The sequence below is a fragment of the Acipenser ruthenus genome, chromosome 2 (genome assembly GCF_902713425.1).
Source record: "Acipenser ruthenus chromosome 2, fAciRut3.2 maternal haplotype, whole genome shotgun sequence".
NCBI lineage: Eukaryota > Metazoa > Chordata > Actinopteri > Acipenseriformes > Acipenseridae > Acipenser > Acipenser ruthenus.
The window spans coordinates 43,555,688-43,574,327 of NC_081190.1; the positions used below are offsets into that span (position 1 = coordinate 43,555,688).

An 18,640-nucleotide genomic window follows, 5' to 3' on the forward strand; every position below is an offset into this window, starting at 1 on the left:
TCCCGCCTAGACTACTGCAACTCCCTCCTGGCTGGCCTCCCTGCGTCCGCCACCCGTCCGCTCCAGCTCATCCAGAACTCTGCTGCCCGCCTGGTGTTCTCTCTGCCTCGCTTCACCCACGCTACTCCACTACTCCGCTCACTCCACTGGCTCCCGATCACCGCTCACATCCAGTTCAAGACTCTTGTACTAGCCTACAGATGCCTTGACCAGACTGCACCCAGCTACCTCCAGACCCTCATCTCTCCCTACACCCCCACTCGACCCCTCCGCTCCGCCTGCACTAGAAGACTGGCTCTACCTCCGCTACGCTCCCCTGCCTCCAAAGCCCGCTCCTTCTCCACCCTTGCTCCGCAGTGGTGGAATGACCTTCCTACAGATGTCAGGACTGCCCAGTCCCTGACCACATTCCGGCGCCTCCTTAAGACTCACCTCTTCAAACAGCACCTGTAGAACTCCTCTGTTTGTATCCTGGAACACTATCACCCTTCATTTAAATGTGCTTTATTTTGCTCTTATCAGCCCCTATTTTACTGCATTTAATCCTGTACTTCAGAATACTGTAATCTGCCAAATGTTTAACCTGTAGTATTTTGTATTTAATCATATCCTGATGTAACTATCACTATTTAATCATATCCTGATGTAACTATCACTATTATCTGCTGTATTATTGAATTGTGGTTTGTCACACTTGAACAAAAATTACTGTATTTCTTGCTCTTATTGTATTACTTGTATTGTAACACTTGAAATGTATTTGCTTACGATTGTAAGTCGCCCTGGATAAGGGCGTCTGCTAAGAAATAAATAATAATAATAATAATAATAATAATACCTCAGTGACATTTGTCAGTTTTCGAGCATGAACTGCTCGTTTCATGTCCATAAATTACTTAATTGGACCAGTTGTTACCAATTATTGGTCTAATTAAGTAATTTAGAGCACAGTTGGAACAAAAGGCAGGAGGTATTTGCCCACCCCTGCTCTAGAACCTGTGTGGTGACAACTTCACTCTGATGGTAAGGGCCAAAGTTAGTCAGATTTATATTGGGCAGAGCTGGCCCAAATCAGGCCTGGTTGTTAACCAAAGTACTCAAACAGCTGACCCTAATTATCCCTTTAATTGGGTTGAGTTAATTAGGGGGGCAATAAATTTCACACCTGAAGATTGCATGTTTGATTACCTTGCACACCAAACAAATGAAAGAAGCACCAAACTTTGGTGTCATTTTTTCTCTCTTATACTCTTATACAATAAGAGACCCTTCACACAACATATTTTTTCATTCTATATCCAAAATGAACACAGTTGAATTTTTGTTAGAGAAAAATGTTTCATCCTTGACATTTGAGGAAAAGTTAGAGATTAAACGTTTAGATCCTTATCAGCCAACTGATTTTGTCATTACCCAAATGGACAAAGAAAAAAAATCGAGGTTTTAAAACTGGGTGGTTCAATAAGAAAAGGTGGCTTACTACCAGTGTTCCAAATCAATCACTTTTTTGTTTTCCTTGCCTTTTATTTGGCAGAGATACTGTGTGGACAAAATCGGGCTACAAAGACTAGAAAGATATGTTGGAAAGACTAGAAAGACATGAAGGTTGCGGTGCATATGTGGAAAACACCATCAAATTGGAATTACTGGGAAAGATGAACATCGCGGCTCAGATTAACAGTAGGTACCTACATGCTGTGGAGCACCATAATAAACAAGTAGAGGAAAACAGGTACATGCTGTCAAAAATAATAGCATGTATCAAATTGTGTGGAAAATGTGAACTTGCTTTGAGAGGTCATGATGAAACAGCGGAATCCATCAATCCCTGTGTTTTTCGTAGTATTTTCGAAACAATTTGAGATGGAGATGATTAAGAAACCACTATGAAAATCAGCCTATATTTAAAGGGACATCTAAAACCATTCAAAACAAACTTTTAGATTGCATGTTTAGTGTTTACAGGAAGGATATTTTTAAGGAGCTCTCTCAAAGCAGCTTTGTTGCTGTACAGGCAGACGAGACAACAGGTGTTTCCTGCAAGTCACAGATGGTGATAATACTGCGTTACCTGCTACCCAACAATCAGGTGAAAGAAAGATGTTTAGAATTCATAGAGGTTAACGACACATCCGCAGAGGTCTATCCAATACCTTAAAGCTATTGGAGCCACTGCAATTGCAAGGCAAACTGATCGCTCAAACCCTATTGAAAGATGTTTTTCCACAAGCACATGTTGTTCACTGCTATGCTCATCAACTGAACTTGATACTGCAGCAACTTTGCTCAATGAAGAACTTAAAGTTTTTTGTTTGTTTTTGCAGATCTGTCAGATTTTGCCATATTATTTTCTGTATCCCCGAAAAGAACTTCTGCTCTCGCAGAAACAATGAGCAAATGAATTCCAAGGCCTAGCCTTAATCTTGCCCGAAGTTGACATTTTGTATAACATCCTACAGAAAAGTGACATTGATGCAATTGGAGTGAATAATGCAATGAACAACTTCAAAATTAACTAACAAAATTAGGGAACACACCGATTCACTGGCAACTGCAAATGAGGAAACGGACCTGCTTCAAAACGAAGGAGAATGAACATCGGGGGCGTAATGAAAGAGGCTTGTGACAATAATCATCCAAAGAGAACACCGATTTGCTCAAAGTGACCATTTAGCAGCAAGGCTAGTGGATTGCTCATTTGTTCCAACATTTCTAAACAAATTTCCAACAGAGGAATTAAATTGTGCCACCAACCACTACCCCATGCTGAACCAACCCAAGCTGAAAACCAAGCATTCAGTGCTGTATCGACACACTGAGCTACACCATGGAAACACAGCACTGTCCCTGTTAAAATCAATCTGTGAAAATAACCTACACAAAACTTTGTCTGAAACAGTTAAACTTCTCCTAATTATTATAACAACTCCAATGACAACCTCCGAATCTGAGAGGAGCTTTTCGACTAACAAGAATCAAAACCTTTTTGAGGAATACGATGACGCAAGACAGACTTGCTACTTTGCTATTTTGTGTGATGTAATACATGTAACATTAGATTTTATTGATTGACAATCCTTGAATAAAGGATCCAGCCAAATGAATTAATTAATAATAATAATAATAATAATAATAATAATAATAATAATAATAATAATAATAATAATAATAATCCGTGCCCCACCAATATTTTTAGCTACCAGCCGCAACTGTGTGTGTGTGTGTGTATATATATATATATATATATATATATATATATATATATATATATATATATATATATATAGTATTTAAATTGTTTAACGTTAAGTATTTTTAAAATTATTATGTATTCCACTTTGGGTTTTCAAAGAGATTCTGACAGGACAGCGTCACTGGCATGTTTAGACCAGGACTCAGGCACAGAAGTTGCAGGTTTCAAGCGCTAATGCACACATTTAATCAAATAAACAAAACAGTGGACAGAACACAGAAAAAAACACACCAACAAAAATAAATGGCACAAGGGCCAAAACAAAAGGTCTACAAAAACACTCACAGAGACATAAATAACACAGTACACGGACACAGCACCACGAAACACTTTCACCAACATTATCTCCAACACTGACTATTCTAACACCTGTGATTACCCTATTTATACACCTGTGACTGGTGCCTTAATTAATCACTTAATCACTTATTCAATTCCTGGCTCCAGCCACATCCCCAGGTGTTTGTGCAGGGAGGATTTTAACTCCCTCTCTGCCACCCAATACCCCCCCCCCCCCGCCACACACACATACCCGTGCCTCACATTGCCACAGAGATACAGGTATAAAATATTTTATTCTGTCACCTGAAGAACCCTACAACACTCCCTAAGCTTTTTGTTGAAACTTTTTAAATATGCGCAAAATACAGGTACTAGACATTCTTTCACCGGATTGATTTTATGAATTTGGCGCTTTTTGTTAAAAAACAAACACAACACATAGTTGGGAACTGAACATTATTGTTTAAATAAACAATACTGAGAACACCTATATTATATAAATGAATCACTGTCAGAAAATTCAGATTCAACAGAATCAGATGACAGTATTTCTGCCAACAATGATGATTCATCTAATTGTCTTGCCATCTTGAAATCAAATTCTATAGAGTGGCAATGTTTACACTATTGTGTGTGTGACTGGGTGGCTAAGTGGTGATGTCAGGCCAGCAGCAGGAACAAAAACAAAGAGGCAGCACTGCAGCTTCACAAAGACGCGGTGTGCGCTGTTTATTTAAGACAAACACAAAATAAATATTTAATCCTGCACTTAACACAATCTGTAAAATAGTGCTCACAGAGCAAAATAAAAGATTTAAACAAAACAAATCTCGAACACAAATAATATGATCATCCAGGTCAGGCTTAGCACATCGCCTTCACTGTTCCTAGATTACCTTTCAAAAAAATTTCTCACTCTCGCCCTCCTACCCCCACCCCGAGTGCAGAGAGCTGCAGGCTTTTATACCGTGGCCGAGTGGTTTAACCGGCCAGTAATTATTCTATTACCCCTCGGCCACAATCTGCACAAGTTTATTAATTATTCTTGGCAGAGGACGAGCACCAATCTCGCCTCTGCCAGAACACATTTTAAAATAAACAATACAATAACAAAAACACACAGCGCTTCGCAGACATGTATACATATATAAATCATAATACAAATACAAAATAACACAGGGGCGGAGGGCGAGACCCCATTCTAAAAATAAATAAACAATATATTTAAACAGCAGGGCTTTCTACCGCCCTGCTACATGAGCATATCAATTTCTGTACATAAACAGAAAACATATACACAGAATATTCTGTTATCAAAGCACTATTTAACAAACAGCAAGAACAACCGAATCCGCTTACTATTATAAGCAAACAGTAAAATTGCAATAGTTTATTCTCAGTATCTTTATAAGCAATAATGGACACTACTCTCGATCATTTTCTCCAAATAAATATTTATAAATAAAATAATTGTTAGTATCAGTAATAATGAAAAAAAGTAACTGCTACATTTTGTTCATGAAAAAGTATCTACTTATATCCACTCAATTCTTGATATTTATAAATGTTGTAAAAACATATATATTAAAACACATGAGATGTACAAATAACGCTGTAATATATGATGTCTAAACTATTGTAGCATTTTGCTTTAGAATAATTGCGTCTTTCTTCAGATGGAACAATTCTAACCTGATGTTAAGCAGGTGTTAAATACCTGAAGTAAGACAACTGATAATGCAAACTGACTATGGCTCACAACAACCAATTATTCAAATACCTCCGCGTCCGACAGACAACTTTACTCTGGAAACGTGATCTCCCTGTATATTTAACTTAAAAACACACATTCTACCAATACCTTTACAGACACAGAACAAATGATGTGGTGAATACACTGTTTAGTTTTTCTAAAACACTCCAGCAGCCCCAACCCCTGCCTGTTATTTGCCTGCTTCTCCAATTGAATCGGCCTACTAATTATTTCACCTCTATGCCCCCTACTGTTCTCACAGAAATTATAAAAACTGAAGGTACCTCTACCTCGCGGCTCGTAACGGCCGTTGACTTAAAAAAAACACAAGAATTCGTAGCGATAGCCAATGAAGATTTCGAACAACAGACATGACATAAGAGCAATATGGCTTATCTCTCCCTACACCCCCACCCAACCTCTCCGCTCTGCCTTCTCTAGAAGACTAGCTGTACCTCCGCTACGCTCCCCTGCCTCCAAAGCCTGCTCCTTCTCCACCATCGCCCCGCAGTGGTGGAATGACCTTCATACGGATGTCAGGACTGCCCAGTCCCTGACCACCTTCTGATTCCTCCTCAAGACACACCTCTTCAGACAACACCTGTAAAACTCAACTCTCTCCTTCTGGTCAATATAGCACTCTGCCTTTAACGCATTTTAACTTGCACTTATCTGCTGCCTAATTTACTGTATTTAATCCTGCACTTAACGCAATCTGTAATATTTTGTATTTCACTTGCACTCGTATCTAACCCTGATGTAACTATCAACACTGTTATCTGCTCTTGAACTGCCCCAATATCAAATTGTACTGTGTTTTGTATTTGCTCTTATTAGGATTGAAGTCATTGTATTTTGTATCTTGCTCTTAATTGTACTGTAATTCTTGATATGTATTTTTTTGTATACAACTGTAAGTCGCCCTGGGTAAGGATGTCTGCTAAGAAACAAATAATAATAAATAATACTGTGCACTATTGACTTCATCTTGCATGTAATCGTGCTCAATGAGATTTCCATTATGTGTCTTGCCATTGAAATGAGCTCAGTCACAAACTTTTCACCAGCCAACTGCCTTAAAATTCCCCTTCTATAGTTTAAATACACTTCTGTAGAATGAATGGAGAATGCAACTAACATCCTTGTTTAATATGTGCACTATACTCCACTGCGCAAGATAACATACTTTCGATACTATTCTGTCTTTTGTGGTGCCACAGTAAAACAGGTCAATGAGAGGGTAGAAAAACGAATTAGCATCTGTATCAGATTGTACTGAAATCTTGTTCACACAAGTATAAAGCCTTCAGTTTTGTTTCACACTTACAGGGTTTCACTGCTGATGGGGGGGGAGGGGGCAGTGGGTGTATCAAGGTGAGCCCGGCTAGAATTAAATGATTTGCATTCTCAATATCTTGTTATAGTACGGTGTGTGAAATTTGCATCTTAGAAAGGTCAGACTTATTTGCAATGCAATACACATGTGACAACTGGGCTGTGAGAACAGACACTACTGCAGAGATCCACACCCAATGTTCTACAAAAATCATGGTGAAATGATCATGCATCCCTCCATAACAAGTTAAACGGTGCAGATTCTCCAGGTCCTGGCTTTCCATGCTGGTCTTACACCTGTTATACAGAGTAATAGAAGGTGCATCTATCACGGGCAGCAGTGTGGAGTAGTGGTTAGGGCTCTGGACTCTTGACCGGAGGGTTGTGGGTTCAATCCCCAGTGGGGGACACTGCTGTTGTACCCTTGAGCAAGGTACTTTACCTAGATTGCTCCAGTAAAAACCCAACTGTATAAATGGGTAATTGTATATAAAATAATGTGCTATCTGTATAATGTGAAATAATGTATAATGTGATATCTTGTAACAATTGTAAGTCGCCCTGGATAAGGGCGTCTGCTAAGAAATAAATAATAATAATAATAATAACATCTAATTTTTTGCCAACCCCTATTAGGGGTTGTGTGTGCTTGTATTCGGGTTGGGGTTAGTTCATGTCCAAGCTTTTCAAGACAGATTGCTGTGTGAAACTCAAGACTATGCTACCTTCAAATGTGTATGTCTACCCTGATGGTATCACAGCAGTGGAACGACTACAGCACTGATCCATTTAGCTGTAATCATGGTTTTTAGTTTTTAACACCATAATGCAGTGACTTCTTGATTACAGTGTGCAGAAGCAGAAGAAGAGCTCCACATTCAAACAAAATCACAATGTGAAATCATATATTTCAAATCAGCAATAAGATGTCTGGCTTGACTAGACCTGGGTTAAATACAAACGATTCCTTCATGATTTTTCAGTTTTTCAATGTATTGCAATTACTGTACTTACTGAAGTGTGGTTTTCTAAGGGGGAACCCTTTAGAAAACTATGTCATAAAAAGTCTGTAATGACCAGCTGTGACTAACTGCTTTAAGAATAGGTCCATTAAACATTATATAACACTCCTAAATTATCTGATGTAAACATATGCGCGCTGGCTGCCCAGTAATAGGACAATATATAATTGTTTCAATCCCCAACTCTTCTGGTCACCAGCAGTTGCTAGAATTCTTAGCAGGACTGAAATGCAGTCTACAGTATTGTCAGCAAAGTTATTTTATGATTAGGGCACATCATTCTATATGATTAATTTGCTATAATAATTAATGTGTAACAACATTGTCGACTAAAGTGTTTGAACGACTTATTTGTGTTATCAAATTAGCCTAATAATGTTTTTTTTTTGTTTGTTTTTTTCTGTATTTCTAAGGTCCAACAGCACGCATAGCCGATACATCTGTACTGAAGAATAAAATATGCACACAAGGTAAATGTGACTATAAATAACCTACTCATCAAATATATATTATGCGGGTTTCACAGCAAATGGAGTTGGACTTTGGAAAATACAATCACAATATTAAATAGCGGAAAATATTGCACAAAAAAAGACCGCGTCATAGAGTTTGTGGACAAATAATATATAAAATACTTACTCAGGCTTCGACGAAATTCACTGCTAAAACTAGTCTTAAGTGTCGCTAGAATTTTAAATAATAACTCCGACTTAGCTGTCACCAAATGATCTCAACCCCGAAGAATAAATCCAATTCAAAGGAAGCGATAGCTCAATACAGCTCGGTGAACAGAATGCTAGCTAGTCGAGTACTTACAACATGAATGAACTACTGTACTGTGTGAAAGGATAAGGCTCTACACATTTGCGACGTGTGCTCGCAGCGCCCCTTACCTTTGCAAACAAGGACTTTTATATGCAAATATCCCAGCAGCTGCTGTTTTATTTGCACATTAGTTGCACATTAATTGTAATAAAAAAAAAAAGTACAATTAATGTGCAACTCTCATATGGACGCCGAGACTTACAATCGTGCACAATTCCAGGTTGTCTGAGCTTCTCGTTAAACTTTTTGCAGACCAGCAGTTTTTGCAATGGTGTTACAGTGGCTTTTCGAAATTTACCAGGGGCGTAGCTAGGATTAGATTTTTACTGAGGCAAAAGAAGAAAAAAAAGTTGAACAAACCTCTTGCAGATCCTGTTCATGTTACAAAGGCAACAGTTGTCATCTTATAAAGCCTGGAGACTGTTCATGCAAACTGCAAAGCAATATTAAGTCCCTTGGATGATGATGTTAATGTTAAAATTTGATGACCCATATTATTTCAAAGATTAAAACTAATGGTCTCCCAGCAAAACCACAGCAACCTAAAATGACCATATTCACACTATCAGAAATATTTTAAAAGGACAAGAATATAACATCAATATTAATAAGTAGAAGGGTTCATACCTTTATTGACTTGCATTTGGTTCACTGCTACTTAAGTTGCCTTACACTGCTGGGACTGGTGCTGACACTGCTGGGACTGATGCTGACACGGGGACTGGTGCTGACACCGTGACTGGTGCTGACACTGCTGGGACTGGTGCTGACACTGTGACTGGTGCTGACAATGGGACTGGTGCTGACACTGCTGGGACTGGTGCTGACACTGCTGGGACTGGTGCTGACACTGTGACTGATGCCGACACTGCTGGGACTGGTGCTGACACTGTGACTGGTGCTGACACTGCTGGGACTGGTGCTGACACTGTGACTGATGCTGACACTGCTGGGACTGGTGCTGACACGAGGACTGGTACTGACACTGACTGGTGCTGACACTGCTGGGACTGGTGCTGACACTGGGACTCGTGCTGACACAGGGACTGGTGCTGATACTGCTGGGACTGGTGCTGACACTGTGACTGGTGCTGACACTGCTGGGACTGGTGCTGACACTGTGACTGATGCTGACACTGCTGGGACTGGTGCTGACACGAGGACTGGTACTGACACTGACTGGTGCTGACACTGCTGGGACTGGTGCTGACACTGGGACTGGTGCTGACACAGGGACTGGTGCTGACACAGGGACTGGTGCTGACTCTGCTGCTGACACTGTGACTGATGCTGACACTGCTGGGACTGGTGCTGACACTGCTGGGACTGGTGCTGACACTGTGACTGGTGCTGACACTGCTGGGACTGGTGCTGACACTGTGACTGATGCTGACACTGCTGGGACTGGTGCTGACACGAGGACTGGTACTGACACTGACTGGTGCTGACACTGCTGGGACTGGTGCTGACACTGGGACTGGTGCTGACACAGGGACTGGTGCTGACACAGGGACTGGTGCTGACTCTGCTGCTGACACTGTGACTGATGCTGACACTGCTGGGACTGGTGCTGACACTGCTGGGACTGGTGCTGACACTGTGACTGGTGCTGACACTGCTGGGACTGGTGCTGACACTGTGACTGATGCTGACACTGCTGGGACTGGTGCTGACACGAGGACTGGTACTGACACTGACTGGTGCTGACACTGCTGGGACTGGTGCTGACACTGGGACTGGTGCTGACACAGGGACTGGTGCTGACACAGGGACTGGTGCTGACTCTGCTGCTGACACTGTGACTGATGCTGACACTGCTGGGACTGGTGCTGACACTGCTGGGACTGGTGCTGACACTGGGACTGGTGCTGTTTGTGTACAACTCTATAGTACTTTGACAAGGTATTCGCCAAAAATAACAACAACAATAATAATAATAATAATAATAATAATAATAATAATAATAATAATAATAATAATAATAATAATGTGATGTTCCCACCTCTGAACGCTAGCTCTCCTTTGAACGTTTACACAGTTTCTCACACAATTCTAATATTCTTTTGTCAATATAAATAGACGATAGAAGTAGTACAGTACTTCAGGCGGGGGAAACCGGTTGCAGAAGTCCTGGTGCTGCCTAGCACCCAGGCCGGGTCGCTATACATGCAAATACACAGCCACTATGCTATAATAAAACGCTATGCTATAGCAGGTAGGGTGATACTTGGACGAGCTGACTATCCAGTTAAAGTGACGAGAAAAAAAAACACCATACAGCCAGCTATCCCGGTTTAGCTACACATTTAATGTCATCATAAAAACAGGTTCTTGGATTTTTGCTGTGCTGGCATTAAAACATTCTACATGGGGAAAAAAAAAAAGACTTATCAAAACTATTGCAGCTAAACATCATATTGCACAGGGGAAAAACAACAATATACAGTGCCTTGCGAAAGTATTTGGCCCCCTTGAACTTTGCGACCTTTTGCCACTGTGGCAAAGTGCCCCGCCCCTGTGTGCATTTGTGTGTTCTGTGTTGTGTATATGCGTGCGTATGTTAATGTTGGTGTATAGATTGGTACACGGGATATAAACGGGTCTGTGTTTCACGTGTGTTTAAAGTGTATAACTATATTTAGGCACGAGGATGGCACATCACTTCACGTGCAGATAAAATGTGTATAATGTGTGGCACGGGGTTGCACGTAATGAATTCACGTGCTGGGATTCAAGTGAGTAATTAATTAGTAATTGAATCCCAGCACAACAGTATATATAGATGCACAGTTTCACTCAGTCGGGGTTGGGTGTTCGGAAGAGGAGAACGGGTGAGAGAGAGAGGAGTAAAAGTAAAGTGAAGAAAGATCGTAAATATAATAGTTGTTTGTACTCACCGTGTTTGTTTGTCTCCGTGCACCGTTTGTTAAGTGTTTAGTCCGTTTTGTTTATATGTTTCTTTTGGCGTGTAGTGCCGTGTCCAGTGTTTTTGTTGTTTCAAACCTTTTATTTTCTGTCTGTTTATTAAATGCTGAGCGCGATCACGCGCTCAGCCTAACCAAAATCCAAGTCTCTGTGTTTGTATTCCTTCCTGCTTCTGGTCTGACGCCACCCACTCTGGCCGTCTTTGTGACAGCCACATTTCAGGCTTCAAACATAAAGATATGAAACTGTAATTTTTTGTGACGAATCAACAACAAGTGGGACACAATCATGAAGTGGAACGAAATTTATTGGATATTTCAAACTTTTTTAACAAATAAAAAACTGAAAAATTGGGCGTGCAAAATTATTCAGCCCCTTTACTTTCAGTGCAGCAAACTCTCTCCAGAAGTTCAGTGAGGATCTCTGAATGATCCAATGTTGACCTAAATGACTAATGATGATAAATAGAATCCACCTGTGTGTAATCAAGTCTCCGTATAAATGCACCTGCACTGTGATAGTCTCAGAGGTCCGTTTAAAGCGCAGAGAGCATCATGAAGAACAAGGAACACACCAGGCAGGTCCGAGATACTGTTGTGGAGAAGTTTAAAGCCGGATTTGGATACAAAAAGATTTCCCAAGCTTTAAACATCCCAAGGAGCACTGTGCAAGCGATAATATTGAAATGGAAGGAGTATCAGACCACTGCAAATCTACCAAGACCTGGCCATCCCTCTAAACTTTCAGCTCATACAAGGAGAAGACTGATCAGAGATGCAGCCAAGAGGCCCATGATCACTCTGGATGAACTGCAGAGATCTACAGCTGAGGTGGGAGACTCTGTCCATAGGACAACAATCAGTCGTATACTGCACAAATCTGGCCTTTATGGAAGAGTGGCAAGAAGAAAGCCATTTCTTAAAGATATCCATAAAAAGTGTCGTTTACAGTTTGCCACAAGCCACCTGGGAGACACACCAAACATGTGGAAGAAGGTGCTCTGGTCAGATGAAACCAAAGTCGAACTTTTTGGCAACAATGCAAAACGTTATGTTTGGCGTAAAAGCAACACAGCTCATCACCCTGAACACACCATCCCCACTGTCAAACATGGTGGTGGCAGCATCATGGTTTGGGCCTGCTTTTCTTCAGCAGGGACAGGGAAGATGGTTAAAATTGATGGGAAGATGGATGGAGCCAAATACAGGACCATTCTGGAAGAAAACCTGATGGAGTCTGCAAAAGACCTGAGACTGGGACGGAGATTTGTCTTCCAACAAGACAATGATCCAAAACATAAAGCAAAATCTACAATGGAATGGTTCACAAATAAACATATCCAGGTGTTAGAATGGCCAAGTCAAAGTCCAGACCTGAATCCAATCGAGAATCTGTGGAAAGAACTGAAAACTGCTGTTCACAAATGCTCTCCATCCAACCTCACTGAGCTCGAGCTGTTTTGCAAGGAGGAATGGGCAAAAATTTCAGTCTCTCGATGTGCAAAACTGATAGAGACATACCCCAAGCGACTTACAGCTGTAATCGCAGCAAAAGGTGGCGCTACAAAGTATTAACTTAAGGGGGCTGAATAATTTTGCACGCCCAATTTTTCAGTTTTTTATTTGTTAAAAAAGTTTGAAATTTCCAATAAATTTCGTTCCACTTCATGATTGTGTCCCACTTGTTGTTGATTCTTCACAAAAAATTACAGTTTCATATCTTTATGTTTGAAGCCTGAAATGTGGCAAAAGGTCGCAAAGTTCAAGGGGGCCGAATACTTTCGCAAGGCACTGTAAATGATAAATTCACTTAACATTGATTTTTACCAAGAGTTGGCTTCTTTAGAAAGAAATGTGTAATTGGTTGTTTTTTTCTCCGTTTCATGTTAGTGCTGCACTGTAAACCAGAGTACAGAGTAACTTGGGAAACTGACTAATGAGAAACGTCTTTGTGGCGCGAATTTGACATACCAATGGATGCTATGTGCCTGTTTACGCCACCTGTTTTTCTAAAATGAATAGTAATGATGTTGTTTTAAAACTAGGAGTGTGTAGACATTAACATAAAACATGAAATATATTGTAAATATATTTAACGGAAGTAGCCTAAATGTCCTACCACATTTTAGATTTTACACAAAAGTGGCGGCTGGTCCCCTAAGCCACCAGCAGCAATATCTTATTATTCTGAATGACAACACATTTTTATATTATTATTTATTTATTTGGCAGACGTCTTTATCCAAGGCGATTTACAGATGTTACAGGGGCAGTACAGGGTTACAATGCAAGATTAATACTTAAATACAGTACAGATTACAGTAAGTGCAAATAATACTTCTAAATACAAAATGAAATAGGATGCAACAAGTTAGGATTGCAACAAGTTATATCTACAGTGACATATTAGTAGTGCAATAGTTCAAGGATAGTGCATCGGCTGAGTCCAGTAAGTCCAGTAAAGTGGTGGGTAGGTCAGGCAAGTCTGGTGCATCACCACCTTCCTGGAAATTGGCTACTTATTCCCGGTTTCTTATTTGCGGTATAGCTGACAAAGCAGCGTGGAGGGGACAGGCCACTGCTGCACAGCAGCTATCTTCTCAGGGTCAGTAGCGATTTTCGGCTTGGGGTGAGGGGGCGGCACCTGGTGTTGATTTGGTGTTGCACCTTTTGTTCCAGGCTGAGATCTTCGCTGCTCTTTTGCCACAGCCCCTCCATGGCTTCATTCAGTGCCGGCAGTGATTCGGCCCTGTGAGGGAGGAGACCCTCACATTTGTCTCAGTATGTATCTGGACATTTTCTGCAAATTGTTTTTTAACTGTTTGTGTATTGTGTTGCTGAACCTTGGGTCTAGTAAGGAAAATAATAAAAACAAAATTCACTTACCTGGGGTATCAGGACTGGAGGCCTGTGGTTGGGAGTGTCCTGAAAAACAAAAGAAAGGTTAATCAAGACTACTGTTTAGACAGTTGGTTTGGAAGGGTGCACACTTCCAGAACAATGTATTGCGGTACTATTGTTAAGATAAAATGAACAACAGTTATTTTAATATGCATGTTTTTGATATGCAATGGTTTAGGCAACCTGAGTTGGGTGTGGTGGTATGGTCCTCCATCTTGACAGGAAGTGGGGAACCAGCCATGTTGGTGAGGGAAGCTTTTATTGACTTCCCTGGGTACTGACTTCCTGTAGCAGGGCAGTACCTGTAGAAGAAATTGAAAGGGGGGATAGCTGATTTTAATTAAGTTTCCCTCTGCTTGTTTTAAAGCATAGTATTAATGCATGTGTTAGATTAATGTTTAGTATATATACATATTCATTGATTTGTTTCTTTTTTAATACTTTATTTATTATTGATAACTGTTTGCTGTTTTGTTCTTATATAACCACCTGCATAATGGTTTATTCTGGGGGAGGGGTAGGCCTGGAAAGGTATAAAGGCTGTCAGTTGGTTCAGTCAGGATCTTCCTTTTGTGTAGATCAGAGAGCAGTTTTGTATCTCTATGGTTGGACTCAGTTATTGAAGTCAGTACCTGTGATTAGGTGACTATAAATAGTTATTTTTGGTTTCCACTTTTTCTTTCTTCAAATTGTTTGATATTTGGTTCAATTAGCTTTTTGTTTATCATTGTTCTTAAATAAAAATAATTGGTTTTACACCAAACTTCTCTGTGCTCTGCGTGCTTCCCTGCGAATCAACATCAGCCGCTGGCTGCACTCTCCAACAGGCCCCTCTTGTTGCAGCTCAGGTTTGACTCGGCTCTGAGTCTACCCTTACTGCAGTCTTGACTGCCCCCTAGTGGAGACCAGCTGTCATTTCACCCCGCTATCACCGCTGCTTCGCTCCAGGTCTTTGTCTTCGCCACCGCTGCTTTTCGCCACAGCCCTGAATCCGTTAATGCGCAAGCTCAGCTGTGAAAGGGAGGGACACTGGGAAATTAAGTCTTTCTTTTTCACTTCAATGCGCAAGCGCAGCTTTCCTTCAGTTTTGATGTAAAAAGGAAGCGTCAGAACCGGAAACCATACTGGGAGGTTTTGTATGCTGGGAACTATTGTATCCAACACCGGGTTGGAAAAAAATTACACTTCCTGATTACTTCCCCCCTTCCTTTTGATCCTCCAGGAGGTGGAACTTCCTGTTCCCCAAACCAATCAACAGAGGCCAGCTCAGACATTTCAGGAACCCACTCTAATGCCTGTCTTTCCTAGACTAACGGCCACTAGTGGTGGGTCGACCAAATTAACAACACAACTTTACAAATCACAACAATGCCCACAACACTATATAAATTATTCTAGACTGGAGGTTCTGCACCTTATCCTTCTATAATTTATATAGCACCCTTCTACGACTTTGCCACAATATCCAGAAGTGGAAACCCTGTGTGTGATACATGTGTATTCTTCCATGTCTAACATGGAATTTGCTTTCTAATCAGGGGTGTAGTGCTGGGGGGGGGGTCTCTTGGGCAGGGAGAGCACTGCTTCCCTACTTCACGTGTAGAATATGTTTTGCTACTATTAATATATGGAGATATACATGTGTATAACCCACCATACAAATAAGCAAAGCATACAATAACTGTACAAAACCCTTGAGAGATAAATAATGAAAAAGTAAGCTAAAACATTTACTGTATTTAGAAGATAAAACTCAATTGCAACAAACAAATAAAGGGTACCTGTGGCCTTACACATCTTTTTTTGCAAATGGATGCACTTCTGTTTCAAAACCTCAGTCTCATTTGCTCTTAAGCGGCTGCAATAGGACAGTGAGATGAGCTGATTCTGGTCAAAACCATTCAATATCCGAGAAGGGGGAGTAGGGGAGTGTTATGCATAGGATTAATATTAATAATGACAGTGTTTTAAGTGTGTGTATTAGTGTATGAAACTGGTTGTGAAAATATATACAGTATTTGTTTATTTATTTAACTGCGGTTCTGTTGAGTGTATGGGGAAACAGGGACTGCAGGCGGCATGGTAGGGTTGAAACGGGGGAGTGGGGGGGTAGATAATAGCGACCCCTCACTTCTAAATATAGTACTACACCACTGTTTCTAATAACCCATTTTTAAGTTTCATGCTTTCCACATTTAATACAGCATACTCACACAGACCTGAACAAGAAAAGGTCCATTGAATTGTAAATATACTACTGAACTCAAATGTTATTTAGGGATAGGGATTGCTGTTCAGCAATGATACAGTTTACACATTGCTTTGCACTTCAGATATACATTGGGCTTACCTTTGAAAAGTAGAAATAAAAACTTCAACAAGGAAAACGTGCTTTCAAAATAAACTAGTAAACATGGACAGGTGACTTTACAACAGAATGGTTTGTTAAATTGACTTTTTTCTGTTCAGGTCTGTGTGCGCTATATTAAATGGGGAAAGCACGAAACTTAAAACTGGGGTATTAGGCAAGATAACAAAGGAAAGCAAATGTCATGTTAGACAGGGAATACAATATTGCTATGTGTGCCATTTTTGCTTGCTGTTCTTGTACCACATTCAGTTTTGGGATAAATACTTATTGTTATTTGTTTATTTAGCAGACACCTTTAGCCAAGGTGACTTTCAGAGACTAGGGGTGTGTGAACTATGCATCAGCTGCAGAGTCACTTACAACTACGTCTCACCCAAAAGACGGAGCACAAGGAGGTTAAGTGACTTGCTCAGGGTCACACAATGAGTCAGTGGCTGTGGGATTTGAACCGGCAACCTCCTGGTTACAAGCCCTTTTCTTTAACCACTGAAATACTCCAGGGCCCAGTTACTTATTCAATTTGAGTTACATTTGTACATATTAGCGAATAAGAAGCTGGGATGCGAATAAGAAACTGGCCGAATAAGAAGCCAACTTCAACATCGTGTTAATGCAGTAATAAATATGTTGCAGACATATGCATTTAAATAAAATGACCAAATCATCCACCCGATATAAACATGGTATTAGAGTAGAATTGTACACTGTTGTTTTTAGTTTTCAGAAGGATTTATAATTGAGCTTTTAATGTTGTGGATGAACATACAATAAATACAATACATTCCTTAGAGTAAGTTAGCTTTCATTTCTCTTCAGGGAACGTCTTCAGTTTAACAACACAGTATTCAGCATTTCGATGCATATGCGCTGCTTGCTGTACCATTTTGTTTTAGCACTGCGCCTTTTTTTGAGCATACTTATGATTTTGGAAGGTTTTGATATTATGCTTGTTGCAATATTGACTTAACAATTAAACATTACTTAACCCACTTTAGTGGTTCTGAAATATATACATAAATACATCAGATGGTTTAATGATTTTATTTAGAAGCATATGTCTGCAATGAGTTTATTTATTACTTTTGAATTTTTTATTTCCAAAGTATAGTTTGACACATTTGGGGCTGTCCTGGAAAATAATTCTAATCTCACTTTGACAGGAAGGGGTGGTCAGATCTTGTTCTGGTACTTGTTCTTATTCAGGTCGGCTTTGGGTAAAGTAAATTGTCTGCACAAGCCGAATAAGATTTCAGATTTCTAAGAATGTCAATGAATGGTCCTCAAAGCGATGGGGTTGAAACGATCCCAATAGCGTCGCATTTCAGCTTGGGATCATAACAAAAAAAAACTAAATTATATATATAATACATGGATGAAGGCTATATTTGCATCCTGAGCCATTTGAAAAAAAGGCATAATACCACAGTAGTGACGTCAAAAAGTGATAATTCCTCTAGAGGAAAATATACTTGAACTTTGACCCATTCGACTCCTCAAGACCATCACTTTCAATTCAAACACAAAATGTCTTGTTTTCAATCACTCGACAACACCCGCAGTACAGAAATGTTCATTAATCATCAACAAAATGAGAATATGTTAAAAAAAAATAATAATAATGATGTATGATGTAAAGTTGGTACATTTGTATCCCAGAGAACCAAGGTAAAGGCAATCATCCAAATAAAGCTCAAGCACTAACAGATAACAACATAGAACATCTGTACAGCACTGAAACACTATGTTTAAAAAAAACAACTGTACTGCTGAACCTCGTCTTCTTTAATATTAGCATCACAAGGGTATACATGTATTATAGAAAATAATAGATGGGCCTCTTCAGTGAGTTACAGGAAAACAATTCCATCTCAGGTTTCTGTGACAGTTTATAAATTACTTGACCTTCGGTCTAGTAATTTATGACATCACAGAAACCTTAGATGGAATTATTTTCCTGTAACTCACTGAAGTTCA

The 18,640-nt window shown here is 40.1% G+C and overlaps 1 protein-coding gene and 1 long non-coding RNA gene across 2 annotated transcripts in view; both read right to left on the reverse strand.

Moving 5' to 3' along the window:
- The window catches only part of LOC117408409 (beta-1,3-galactosyl-O-glycosyl-glycoprotein beta-1,6-N-acetylglucosaminyltransferase-like), a 54,868-nt gene extending 46,411 nt beyond the window's left edge, over nt 1-8,457 (reverse strand). Inside the window, exon 1 of the mRNA XM_034013371.3 lies at nt 8,285-8,457. The gene's annotated coding sequence lies outside the window, so the exon portion shown is untranslated. The remainder of the gene's footprint in view (nt 1-8,284) is intronic.
- A 5,342-nt stretch (nt 8,458-13,799) lies between these two features.
- LOC131705128 (uncharacterized) lies at nt 13,800-14,588 on the reverse strand. The gene is made up of 3 exons (XR_009310205.1): nt 14,479-14,588; nt 14,281-14,319; nt 13,800-14,143 (listed from the first exon to the last, which is right to left on the reverse strand). It is a non-coding gene; the product is annotated as an uncharacterized LOC131705128 (long non-coding RNA).
- Nucleotides 14,589-18,640: the final 4,052 nt, after the last annotated feature.